This window comes from Leptopilina heterotoma, unplaced genomic scaffold (assembly GCF_015476425.1).
Source record: "Leptopilina heterotoma isolate Lh14 unplaced genomic scaffold, ASM1547642v1 Lhet_45, whole genome shotgun sequence".
NCBI lineage: Eukaryota > Metazoa > Arthropoda > Insecta > Hymenoptera > Figitidae > Leptopilina > Leptopilina heterotoma.
The window spans coordinates 2463245-2478125 of NW_025111086.1; the positions used below are offsets into that span (position 1 = coordinate 2463245).

Sequence of the window (14881 nt, forward strand, 5' to 3'; positions counted from 1 at the left end):
TATATCTTTGCCAACATGCATCCAATATATGTATATATATAGTATATACACCATAAAACTGATGTAAATACAAACGCAAAGTTAAGTATCGCAAGATCGTTTATCCGCCATCGACGACGAAGGGTTGCCGCCATTCCTGCCAGAGCAATAACGTCCCTAGAGGTAGGGGAACCAACAATTTCGGGCTATCGAGCTTGGCCCCTCCGGGTTTATTATTGGCCCCGCAATTATTGTTGATATACGCGTCCCGGCAACCAGTTTTATAATGCTGGCTATATAATACAGGACGCAACAATAAAGTCCGCTGGCAAAATGGCGTCTCTCTCTTCTTTTTTTCTCTTTTGTCTCTCTCTCTCTCTCTCTCTTTTTTTGACAATTACACATTCTCATCGCGAGAGTCAAACTCCAGATCTACATGTCCTGATAACAAAAAATTTCATTTTAGTCAATTTTGAAAAAAAAATCTCTAAATATTTTTTTAATATAAAATATAAATCAGGATTTACGACAAAAATTTGATTTTGCAATTCATCTTCTTTTCCCTGATTTTCAGACAGAATTTAATTTAATTTATTGTAAAATTAAGGGGAAATAATTCTGCATGGAGAGAAAATAAATATTAAATTAATGTATTGAAAATCGTGGAATTGTTGCAAAGAATTTTATCAAAAAAAAAATTTATAATAATAGAATTCCTTCGAAGAATTTTATTATTCAGGAAAAATATTGAATTCTCGCGAAGAATTTTGTTAAAATTTTGAAAAATTCTAATTTAATTCTTTTTGAAGAATCTGTTTGAATTTTTTTAAATAATAGAGTTTTTTTTAATAATTCTTACGAAGAATGTCATTTATTTATAAAAATAATTGAATTATTTTGAAGAATTTTATTAAAATTTTTTAAATTTATAAACAAGAATAATAGAAATTTGAATAAAATTCTTAAAAAATTCAATTATTTTTGTAGAATTGTAAGAAATTTCAATTTTATTTCAAAAAAGTTCAATTACTTGTTTATAAAAATTCAATTATCTTGAAAAAATAGAATTGAAATGTTTCAAAAACTATTAATTTTTTCACAGCAATTGATATTTTCAAAAATTTTAATTAAAAATTAATTCATTTTAATTAAAAATTTTTATTTAAAAATTTAATTTAAAATTATTTTTTTTAGAAAATTGCAATCATTTCCAAGTTAATAACAATAATACATCGGAAATGAATTGAAATAATTTTAAAAGAATAAAAATTCAAAGTCTGGTTCTCCTTGAAATTATTCGCATGAATTAATTGACAGTTAATTTCTGAATTATTATTGTTTTTTTCCTATTGTCTTTTGATTGCACTTTATAAACAACATTATTATTATATACACACATTTATATAAATAATATATCCGAACATATGAAAATGACGCTGATAAAAATGACCTCGTTTAATGGAATCTATTTGATAAATATTAACGTTGATAGATAATTTAAACTTAATTAGTATACGTTAAAAAGAACGAATTTTTCAATTTTTATTCTCTATTAAAAAAATTCCCTATTTTATGATCAAAATCTTTAGGTTTAAATTACATTTGTGAAATATTCGATAAATATTATTTTCTGCATTACAAAGCAAAAAAAAAATAAGAATCATTATTTAAGGTAAAAAGATAACGAACAAATTTTTGCTCCTTAGGTCCCTTTTTTCGCGACGCGTTACATATATATACTGTAATAATAATACAATTATAATAAAACGGATGAAATTATACTCAACGAATTTTATAGCAAGAGCTGTATAAATGCGGAAAAAAGAAGAAATAGCAAGATCCGCTACCAACACACCACTTTGGAGAACATAAAGCGAAATATTTATCTCTTCAAATACAATTCTCTCCTCTCCCTATATCCATAGAATCTCTATATTTGCCAAAGAAATCCAATCAAGATGAATAATTTTTTCCTCTTCTTCACTTGTTGCGAATAAAAAGCGAAATACAATCAGGAATAAAATCCTGTAAAACGGAAAAAGAGGAAGGTGAAAAAGAATTTATAAACCATTTTTTTCCATTTATTTTTAATAATCTTTAAATTTTATAAAAATAATTGTATAATTAAGAAATAGAAATGATTCAAATTATTTCCTTATGAAAATTGAGAGAATGATTTATGTGAACAATATTGTTTAGAAAAAAATATTTCTGCTATTTAAAATTTAAATCGAAAGAAAGTAATTGAAAAATTTGAAAAAAGTCGCACATTTTACTAGAAAAAAATGTCGAAAAAGTCGCATTTTTTCACAAAAAAGTCGAAAAAAGTCACATTTCCTTAAAAAAGTCGAAAATGTAGGAGAAGAAGAAGGAAGAGAAGAAGAAGAAAGAGAAAACGAGAAAGAAGAAAAAGAAGAAGAAAGAAAAAGGAGAAAAAGAACTAGAACAAAAATCCAAGTACATTACGCAGCAATAAAACTAAACTATCGATTCCATCGAGATACTTAATATCGGACGATTATCTCTCGCAGAATCCCTCTTTCGCCATTCTCAACGCCATAGATTCAACTTTATGGCGAATCCTCCTCGATTCTATAGACTTTTTTTCATCAACATCATCATCATCATCACAATCATCTTTTTCTTCTCCACTCATTCGATTTTACGAAGTGCCGACCGAAGAAAAGAAATCACAAAATACACTTGCGCTAACCTTGCAGTATTATATCGACGAGACCCATAGCAGAAGGTCGCATCAGTCAAATGGAAGTGTGGAGGGTGAGGAAGAGAAATTGAAGGAGAAGCGAAATGAGTCAGGAGGGAAGGGGGGTAAAAAGAGGCGAAAGAGGTCTTATTGTTTGACGCGGGTGAAGGAGGAAGGAAGAATGAAAGAACAAGAGAGCAAAAGAGAGAGAGAGAGTGAGCCCCGTAGAGGAGAAGCATTTCAGGATGCGATTACGACTTTTCTTGGTAGGGCGTCCAATCAGCAGTTATTTTTATAATGGCCGCCGACGTTGGTCCCGCCGAGTGGTACCAAGTCACGGTGGCCATTGCCATGCATTTTTCAACCAAGCGAAACTAGCCCTTTTGCTCTCCGATCGTACTTGTGATGCTTGTGATACTTGTGATCCTAGCGATTTTATAAACTCCATTCAGTAACTTATTAGGCGCATTTCGCCTTTAAAATTCAAACACTGTCAGCCAATAGACGATCATCAACTAAAATTGTCGGATTTTTTAAGGTTTCCCGCAGACATCGACTTCACAATTATAGGCGAAAACTGATAAACTATTGTCCTCCAGAATGAAAGGCCAATCAACCACTTCCAAAACAGAAATCCTCAAGAAGAAAACCTAAAATCAATAAAAATTTTAGAAAACATTCTCCGCTAGTTTGAAAGAAGTCAAAAATTCTCTACATCACAATAGTTACAATAGTAGTTTTTCATGAAATTGAAACAAAAATAAATTGAGACAAAAAAACGAATAAAAATCCCACTTTTTTCGAAAGTACCCTCCGGGATTATTTCTTTCTCCTTTCCAACTCATTCCAGTAATATCGTGAATTTTTACTGTTTCACTGTTAACCGAATTCGGCCCTCAGGCTCAGGCACAATTTACCCAATCGAGAGAAAAAAAAAATAAGAGAGAAAGAGAGACTGACTTGTCATTTCAGAAAAAAAATATCCCTCTCAAATAATATTTGAAACTAATTATATAAAATTAGCCTCCGCCGAGAATGATGAAAAAAAATCCCCTCAAACCTTTCTGCAAAAGAAAACAATATTGAGAACATTAGTTGTCGAATCGACGAAATTCAGAGTAATTAATTAAACAAGTATTTATCATTCTTTGTACTCGATAAATAATCTTTAAAAAATAAAGCAGTAAAACAAAAAGTAGCTATCGAAAAATTAAACTTGACGACTTGATTTTTTTTAATAATTTCTTAACTCTATTCAAAACTATTTAGAATAATTTTTTAAAATAAAAATTTTTGAATGTTTTTGAAATTTAACTATTTGTAAAAATTACAAAATTCTTTCAAGATTCAATTTTTTTTTTTCTGGTGGTATTTTTTTAAATAAAATTATTCAGAACTTTAATAATTTAATTCAATATTCTAAAAAAATTCTTATTAGAAAGTTCTACGAGAATTCAATTATTTAAATGCAAAAATAAATAATTTATTTGAATAATTGAATATTTCTTAAATTTGAATTCTTTTAAAAGAACTTTATCAACATTTTTTAAAATAATTGAATTTTTACGAAGAATTTAATTAAAATTTTTGATTTTTGATTCTCATTCAAGAAATGTAGTTAAAAATGAATTGAAAATAATTATTACACTCTAAGAAACGAATTATATCAAATTTTATCAAATAATTGAATTTTTTGAATTCAAATTTACATTATTTTATTCAAATTTTTAAAAATAATTGCGTTTTTAGCGGAATTAATTTAAAATTATATTAAAAATAATAGAAATTCAGCGATGAGTTTTATTATTTATGAATATAATTGAAATCTTGTCACCGAATTTTAATAAAGTTTTTCAAATAATTGCATTGTTGAGAAGAATTTGTGAAAAATATTTTTAAAGAAATGATTTTTTACAAAAAAATTTTTTGAAAATTCTGTTTTAAATATAATTAAATTTTTTTTGAAAATTGCATATTATTCATAAAGATAATTGAATTCTTCCATAAAATTTTATTAAAATTATATTGAAAATAATTCAATTATTATAAAGAATTTCATTCAAATTTTTTAAGATAATTCCTTTCGAAAAATTCTGTTTCAAATAATTGAATTCCTGTGAAAATTTTTTTTATTTATGAAAATAATTGAATGTTTACGAAGAATTTTATAAACATTTTTTTTTTAAATTATTCAATTCTTTTGGAAAATTTTGTATTAAAATAGTAAATAATAAAAGTCATTGAATTACGAAAAATTTATTAAAATAATTGAATTGTTTTAAAGAATTTTATCAAAATTATATTGAAAACAATTCAATTATTTCTAAAGAATATTTAATTAAAATTTTTGAAAACAGTTGCAATTTTCGCTAAATTTACTTTAAATAGTATAAAAAATAATTGAAATCCTGCGATGAGTTTTTATATTTATAAAAATAATTGAATTCTTGCAACGATTATTATTAAAATTTCAAAAAAAAAAAAAATAATTGAATTCCTGAGAAGAATTTTATTATTTATAAAAATAATTGAATTTGTCCACATGCCACCAGAAGCCTTGCCGAATCTGGGCAAATTATCGTAGTTTATTATAGGAATTGATTTCAATTTACCAAAGGTGCTAATTTTCTCGTTATAGTCTCGAGAGGGCATAAATTCAAGAAAGCGCGTGCAAGAGAATATTCTATATTGGACCTAGAATATGGAAATAAAATGAATCATAAAAACCATTTACACCTGGTGGATTTGGACTTTTAGTATCAGTCCAAATCCCGCAGTCTCTCAATACAATGTCGATTTTTAAACTGGTTTCTAAAGAATGGCAGGTAGCAATGATTCTTTTGGGGGAATTATTTTCTTTTTAATATCAGAGACGTGGCAAAAGTTAAATGCACACCCGGCGTTCTTATTTCAATTTTTTTTTCTTTTTTTTTTTTGCACAACCTTAGGCAAAAGAATATTCGTATACAGCTTCTGCTGCCTCTTTCGAACTTGACAGTTTAACTCGCGACGGATCGTAAATTACGCCAATATTTCCGCGAAATCCTAACAAGATTATAAACCAGATTGTAGCACACTTCGTTGCTTTGCTATATAGATGGTTCTTCTCTCTCTGTCTCTCTTTGGTTTATCCATCCATCCTCTTTTCTTTTTCATGATGATGTGGAAGATCTATTTATAATATACAACACACACGTTTCGCGCGTCTTTGCCGAGAGATCCAACCGGTAAGGTAGTAAACGTCAAGTGTATTTTATATGAAAACTCCACCCCCGTCTGTTTCCCCTTGTTGCAATGCCAATTTCGCTCCTTTTACTCGACCCGATAATATGCCGGAGAGTCCGCTAACAAAGTTAGCCCTTTCTCTCTCTCTTTCTCGGTTGAGAAATTCTTTCCTCTCTTATTGTACTTTCTTGTCTCGTTACTTCTTCTCTGTATGCTTGTAAAACGAAAAAGTGTCTCGCAACGATTGTTTTCAGTTTCAAGGTCTTCTTTTCGAAGTTCATTTTTGTTGAAATCACTAAAAAAAAATTCAATTTTTGAGAAATTACAAATAATTGCAGAAATTCAATTATTTTCAAAAAAAAAATTTTTTAATTCTTCTTATAAAATTCAACTGTGTTCAAAATTTGAAAAAAATCTCAATTATCTTTATAAATAACAAAATTCTTCTCCAAGGTTCAATTATTTTTATAAATGTCAAAAAAAATTCTTCTCCTAATTTCAATTATTTTCAAAAAAATTTCTAATTTCAATGATATTCAATATCTACTATTTTAATAAAATTTCCAAAAAAAAATTCAATTCTTTAAAAAAAATTTTAATAAAATTGTATGCAAAAATTTAATTATTTTTATAAATAATAAAAATTTCACAAGAATTCAATTATTTTTAAAAATATAATTAAAATTCTTCTTATAAAATTCAACCATGTTTAAAATTTGAAAAAAATTCTCATAATAATCCCAATTATCTTTATAAATAACAAAATTCTTGTCTAAAGTTCAATTATTATTTTCATAAATGTCAAAAAAATTCTTGTCCTAATTTTTCAATTATTTTCAAAAAAATTTAAATTCTCCTTATAAAATTCAATTATGTTTAAAATTTGAAGAAAATTCTCGTGAAAATCCCAATTATCTTTATAAATAATAAAATCCTTCTCCAATCCTTCTCTTTGCAACTATACAATTGCACAGGAATTGCTCAAAAAAATTAATTATTCTTAAAACTTTAATTTCAATTTCTCGAAAAGAGCAATTATTTAAAGAAAATGTTTTTTTAAATTCTTTGGAAGAATTCAATTATTTACAATAAATATTAGAATTTTTCACAGGAATTCAATTTTATTTTGAGGCATTTTAATAAAATTGTTCGAAAGAAATCAATAATTATTTTTAAATCAATTTTATAAAATTTTTTTGAAATACCTAATTCAATTATTCTTTTAGATTTTAATAAAATTTTTCCCAAGAATACAATTATTTACATAAATAATTTTTCGACAGAATTCAATTATGTCAATAAATAACTAAATTATTCCCGAAAATTCAACTATTTTGAGGCATTTCAATAAAATTCTTTGCAAAATTCAATTATTTTCATAAACAACAATATTCGTCACAAGATTTCAATTATTTTTAAAAATAATGAATTTTTTCTTGGAAATTCAATTATTTAAAAAATTTCTAATAAAATCGTTCGCAAGAATTCAATTATTTTCATAAACAACAATATTCCTCACAAGAATTCAATTAATTTTGAAAATTTTAATAAAGTTCTTTGCAACTATTCAATTGCACAGGAATTGCTCAAAAAATTTAATTATTCTTAAAAATTTAATTTCAAATTCTCGAAAAAAGCAATTATTAAAAAAAAAATGTTTTCTTAAATTCTTTAGAAGAATTCAATTATTTACAATAAATATTAGAATATTTCACAAGAATCCAATTATTATTTTCAAATATTTTAGTAAAATTGTTCGAAAGAAAATAATTATTTTAAATAGAATTAAAATTAAATTAAATTAAAATAAATTTTTTACATTCAATTATTTACAATAAATATTAGAATTTTTCACAAGAATTCAATTATTATTTTCAAATATTTTAGTAAAATTGTTCGAAAGAAAACAATTATTTTAAATAGAATTAAAATTAAATTAAATTAAATTTTTTTGAAATAATTCAAATACTCTTTTAGATTTTAATAAAATTCTTCCCCAAAATTAAATTATTTATACGTAAACAATTCTTCGAAATAATTCAATTATTAAAGATAAATAACAAAATTATTCCCGAAAATTCAAATATTTTGAGGCCTTTTAATAAAATTCTTTGCAAAATTCAATTATATTTTCATAAATAATAAAATTTTCACAGGAGTTCAAATATTTTAATAAAATAATTGTTCGAAAGAAATCAATTATTTCAAATTCAGTTTTAATAAAATTTTGTTTGAAATAATTCAATTATTCTTTTAGATTTTAATTAAATTTTTCCCAAGAATACAATTATTTACATAAATAATAAATTTTTCTAAGGAATTCAATTATTATTTTTATAAAGAATAATTAAGAAAGTTTTTTTATTCTCTTGAATAACTTTTTTTATTCTCTCGAGTTTTTAAATTAAAGTAAAAAAAAAAAAGAAAAAAAAAGCAAGTAAGAGATTTACTAGATGACAAAAATTTACTAGAATACTCATTTGTTTTTGATGTTACAGAGAGTTATCAAAAAAACTACAACGATGAGAAAATATTCTCAGTTTTTTAAAATGGAAGACAAGAATTAAACCTCAATATCAACACTTTAAGGGCATGTTATTCAGTGGTCACGTGCCCCATATACTTTACTATGAGTCACGTGACCCCTGAATAACATAACCTTAAGAAGATTTTTTTTCAAAGAAATCTGAGCAAATGCCTAAAATAAAATTGATCAAATCATTTCAATCGGCAGAAAGAAAACAATGTAGGATTTTAGCTGAACATAATTATTGGAAAGATTAGAAATAAGTCGCAGAAAAAGGAGATTTTTCTTTTTCGTTATAAAATATAGTGCGGAAAAAAAAAATGAGAAAAAGAAGAAAATACGCTTTGCAGTTACCATGCAAAGCCAGGAACCTGGCACCAAGTCGATCCAGACGAATTATATATATAAACATCTATTCAGGTTATAGGGGTAAAGGTATTCCGTTTAGCTGGCAGCATATTCAATAGATATTCCACGGTCGTCACGCGAGATTCTGGGAAAAGTCGTTTCGCGCGTCTATAACCCTCTCAAAAGTAATATAAGACTTTGCCAACACCGTCTCTGTATGCGTGGGTTAATAAAGGCCTCCCAACATAATAAACCGATCGTTATTAGATTGGACACTCCTCCTCCACCCGCTTTTTTTTTCGTCCCATCATAACAATAACCCATAAAATGCAACATTTTGTTTCCTGTACTAATTACCAATATTCTTGGTCACACACACCCTTTTTTTCTCTCTCCCTTTCTCTCTCTCTCTTTTTTTTAACAAATAATTTTCTATAATTATTAATTCCTATAATTATTTTTTCAACCCATGCAATTAAAAAAAATCATTGTTAGCAATTAGGTGATGAATTAAAAATCGAAAAGTTTACGATTGGCACTACGTTTACGGATGTTGTCACCAGAAAAGAAAAATTCAAACCAGAGAAGATTATAAATTTATATAAATTATACCGAACTGTGATCGGTTTTCGATTAATCCTCTCGATTATAAATTTATAATACCGGGAAATTTACATATTTATATGTAAATAAATATACATTGGTATAATCCAGAACGGATACGAAATCAGTGGATGAGTCGAAGTGTCGGACCTGCCACTATCGAGGCATCGAAATCACCAGGGGGGATATTCCCCTGTCTCTCTCTCTCTCTCACCTCACCCTTCGACCACTTGTTGCTCTCAATAAAATAATTGTATCTCTCCTTCTCTCTCGCTTCTCTCCTCCCATACGACATCCCTCGATCGAATTTAAGGCGTGGGCTTATAATCCAGGAAAACAAAACGATTCAAATCGATGATAAGAGTCCAAGGGAGAATATCAATGTCGCAGGATTATTCAAGATAGACAAAAATCATCTTCTCCTAAGGCGTGGTTTCTAGATTTTTTTTTCTAATTTAATTCATTTTGCCTTTCTTTCCTGACAACCTGGGTGGCCTCTCGTGTAAAGTACCGAAAAAGTACGTTATCGTCGATGCCCAGCGTGGAAAACAGCCGAATGTCTGAAAGCAAAAAATGTAAGTTTCGAAAGTATTAATTTAACGATAACAAACTAATTTTTCTGCGAATTAAAAAGTCCAAATTCAGAAACAAGAAAAATACGAGAAGAAACTATCGTGGCAAAATTTTTCAAAAGGTTTCTTTCGGCAGACGAAATAACAACAGACAGACGAATGGAGAGAATGAAAGAGAATGAGAGTGAAAAAGAGAGAGAAACACACGGAGGATAATAAAATCTTCAAATAATATCTCGCGCGATAAACCACGAGAGACTCTTGCACGCTTCTTTTTTTTTTTTTTTTTGCTGCCTTTGATAAACTTTATGGGACAATTTGATTCGCTTGGTCACCACTCCGGGTTTATACTCCATGTGCGTAAAACTCTTTCTCTTTCATATATAATACAAATCGCCCTTATTTTACTTCTCTTCCATCGTCGCTCACACCCAACAAAGTGAAACCCAACTAATAGGGAGAACAATAATTTCCTTCCCGAGAATTCCGGAGTTATCCAAAAGACTTTTTTTTTCCGTTTGCTAACAATTTCTTCTACGACTCAACGAAATCCATCTCCAAAAGACACTTTCGTCTCTTGTAAAAAAATTCCATTAAATTTCCATCGAATCCATTAAAGTCCATTCCATTAAAGTTCCAATCGAACTGAAGGAAAAATGACTTTTTAGTTCAATCGATTTGAAAGAATTATTTTTTATTTGAAAAAAAGCCTCTTGAAGAAAAATGTATTTTCCAACAGTCGATAAATTTTCTTCTGGTGAATATATAGTATAGAAAATACTGTTGATTGAGAAAGAGAGAGAGAGAGAGAGAGTGAATGAATAAAAAAAAATTCACTCTTCGAAACATGTGGTGAGATTACAGATATTCTTTCGTTTTTCTGTCGTTAAATGACGCTCTCTTCCTTTGGATGTTCGAGCAGCTGGAATATAACTGACAAGCACTTGCCAACAATGTGGCGAAGCTTTGATGTGACGTAAAATGGCACGTTAAGCGGCTACGTTTCTTTACGCCCCTAGATCGTTTGTACAACTTTATTTCAATGTTTACGTGAATCTCCTCTTCGACCATAATCCTTGCAATCCTACCAAAAAAAAAAGAAAAAACGATAAATTTAACATCTTTCACTTTTCACTCAATTCAATTAAACAAAAATTATATTATCACCCCAAATCACAAAAATAATTCTATTTTCCTATCCGAAACATTTCTTACACAACTCATACAATTTTTTCCTCCTTTTTCCAATTTTTTTTAACCAAAAATATTTGAGAAAAAATTCCAGAACAGTAAAAGAAAAGATTTAAAAATACGAAGCTTTTCTTACACTACTCATAATTTTTTCCCCCCTTTTTTCGATTCTTTTCCCTAAAATAATTTTTCAGAAAAATTTGAGAAAAGGAAAAAGATTCGATAAAAGTGGAGAAAATGGAAAAATTCGAGAACAGTAGAGAAAATTGCGAAAAATGGAGAAAACAAAAAAATTTTTAAATAAAAAAAAAGGAAAAATTCGGGAAAATTTGAGAAAAAAGAGTAAAAAAAATTCTTTTTAGAGGAAAATCATTTCGGCGAAAAATTCCGGTACTAATGGAAACAATCTGAAAACTGTCTCTCTTCGCGCTAAATGGATTTTCAAATATACACACACACGAAAAGTGCAGATATATATTCGAAAGAGTTAAATGTTAAAGTGTATGAATTTGAAAATTGCAATGATTTTCTTTGGCGCACAACTTGAAATTTAATGTTTATGGGCGCCTTGAGGGAGCGAAAAGTCCAGCTACCATCGATCCAAATCAAAACGATAGCTATGAAAACACTTCCTCTTCAGCTGTTCCGACAGCTGTCTGTTTCAACTTCTCTAAAATTGCAGTCAGTTTATACTGAAGAAACGACTTGATTAAGAAATCACCATCTTACATAGCGAAGAAGAAGAAGAAAAAAAACTCCTCGAAAACTCATTTTATTTTCCAATCTCACTCTCAAAAAATAATATTCGCAGTTCATTTTCAATTTAATTTCAATTTCAATTTCCAACTGACAAAATTAATTCGTCAATTAAATTGATTTCCAAGTGAAAAAATTGACAATTAAATTAATTTCCGACTGAAGAAATTGACAAATTAATTCCAAATTGACAAATTAATTTTCAACTAAAAAAATTGAAAAATTAAATTATTTCCCAACTGAAGAAATAAAAAAATGAAATCCCAAATAATGAAATTGACTAAATTAATTTCCAATTGGAGAAATTGAGATATAATCTGAAAATTCAATAATTTGGCCCATTTTTATTTCTAAATTGAAATATAACTTCAAAATTCAATTCTCTATCATTGCAATTTTAAATAATTTCTAAATTAATTTCTAAACCGAAATATATTCAAAAAAATTCAATAATATTTGTAAAAATCGTCAAAATTAATTTCCAAACCGAAATATATTCCAAAAAATTTAATAATTTGTCAAAATTAATTTCCAAATAGAGAAAATAACAAGTTAATGTCCAACTGGAGAAATTGTCAATTAAATTAATGTCAGACTGAAGAAATAAAAAAAATTAATTCCCAATTTAAAAAATTGATAAATTAAATTCCAAACTGAAGAAATTAAAAATCAAATAAATTTCCAACTTAAGAAATTGACAATTAAATTAATTTTCAAACGAAGAAATTTGCAGTTATAAGAATGAAAAAATTTAAAAAAGGACAAGAGACGAATTGCAATTTTTGCACCGAAACTGGCACTGCTTTTTCTTTATTCCTTTTTTTAAACGAAGACAAAGAGCAAAACGTTTTCTTCGTCACTGTGACCCAAATCAGAATATGAATTCGTCAAGGGTCGTAAAATTTGCTGCTACGACTTTAGGCTTTAATGACGTTAATCGTGTCCGAGGAAGTCGGCACGATGCAAAATGAACTTCGGGTAATTCTCCTTAATAAATGGATTAACTTCGCCGCTACATTCAAAATGCGACGATTCATTAAAAAAAATACCGAGACTTTTACTATATTTCTAAATTACACTATCAATATTTATAGTTTCCATCACATCACGACTATTTTTCTTTCTTTTCTTTATTCAAGGTTACATTAGTCACTTTTGAAATTACCTTATCGAAAAAAAAAAAATGTTATCGAAAAAAAGAAGTGAATCATAAAATAAAACATATTCTTTTCTGAATAATTGAATTAAAAAGAAGAAATTTCCTACATTTTCTCGAATTTCAACGATCAAAACCAAACAAAGTTTATCAAAATAAAATTTCTTTTCCTTCAATGTCGACGAAAGGAAAAAGAAAATTTATCAGAATGAAATTATCTTTTTTGACAAATCAAGACCAAAAAAAAAGTGGATCGAAATGAAATTTCGAACGATCTGAAAATCAGAAAAGAAGCTAAAACGACGAGACTTGCTTTGCGAGAAAAAAGGGTTGAAGAAGAGATGAGAAGAGAGAGAGAGAGTGGGGGAGAAATAGTCGATGAAAGTGAGCCTGGCGATATATATTACGAACCCCCAGAGCGATCGGCGTTGTTGTGAAATATTAATAAGCAAATTAGTCGAGACATAGTATCCCGCCAATATAAAATCGCCACGATAGAAGTGGCGGTCGGCCGTCTATAGCAGTCGTATTTCACTTCCCACGCCTTTAAAACGCCGCAAAGCGTAAACTGTTCCTCTTCCTTTATTCATTTCCCTTTATTTTCTTTTCTTCCTTTTTTATTATTATTAATTCATTTCCTCTACCTCTTTGTCTTATTAAACTCATCTTCCTATGATTTTTAATTCCACGACAATGCAGGAGACACAAAGACAGTTAAAAACCTACAAAAAAAAAAATAAAGTCAATTAACAAAAAGACAAATAAGAAATTACTGAAAATAATAAAACCAATAAATAAAAAACAAAATTAAAACTAATAGCAATAATAAAAATAAAACTATTAAAAATAATAAAGACAAAATAACAATAAAAATAAAACTATTAAAAACAATAAAAACAAAACTAATAAAACTAATAAAAAAAATAAAATAATAAGAAGAAGAGGAAGAAAAAAAATAAACAAAATTAAAATACAGAAAATGTAAACAAAATTTTCTAAGTTTACGAAAATCTGAGTTAATAAAGTAAACAGTTTTTTTGGATAAAGAATTTAAATATATGAAAGAAACCGAAGGAATTAGAGATTTTCGATATTTTCGAGGACTATATTAAATGGATTCTTTAGTCTGGAAAATTTTTTTCTCCGAAGAATAAAGGGCGAAGTTTTCTGAAGCAAAAAGAAAAAAAGCATTTTACAAGAATTTCGGATTAGAACATAAAATTTTGAAGATTGAAAAAAAACCAATTCTAAAGAAAAGTTTTCCTGAAGATTTTCCTCTCATCTTTTATTGATTTTTTTCTCTTTTAGAAATATTCAGAAAATTCTCTCAGTTTCCTGATTTTGAAAAAGTTCCTAAGAAAAAAATCCCAATCAAAATATTCTCGTTTTGTATATTATATTATAAAGAGACCGAATAAGAAGCAAAACAAAAACTCCGGAAATCGAGAAAAAAAATTGATAGTCAACTTCTGTAAATTAAAATTTAAAGACTTGATATTTTGTTTCTTGATTCGTGAATTAATTATTTTCTCCTCTTCGTCTCGAAATTTTATTCCGAATTAAAATAAATTTTGACTATTCACATTTCTCTACAAAATCAAAATTCAATTATTTGGCCATTTTAATTTCCAAAGTAAAAATCGTCAAAATTAATTTCCAAACCGAAATATATTCCAAAAAATTCAATAATATTTGTCAAAATGGTCAAAATTAATTTCCAAACCGAAATATATTCCAAAAAATTCAATAATATTTGTCAAAATCGTCGAAATTAATTTCCAAAGTGAAATATAATTTAGAAATTCAAACAATGTCAAAAT

At 27.4% G+C, this 14881-nt stretch overlaps 1 protein-coding gene across 5 annotated transcripts in view; it reads right to left on the reverse strand.

Moving 5' to 3' along the window:
• Positions 1-14881, reverse strand: part of LOC122507208 (protein dead ringer-like) — a 225923-nt gene that overhangs the window by 19824 nt on the left and 191218 nt on the right. The window lies entirely within an intron of this gene.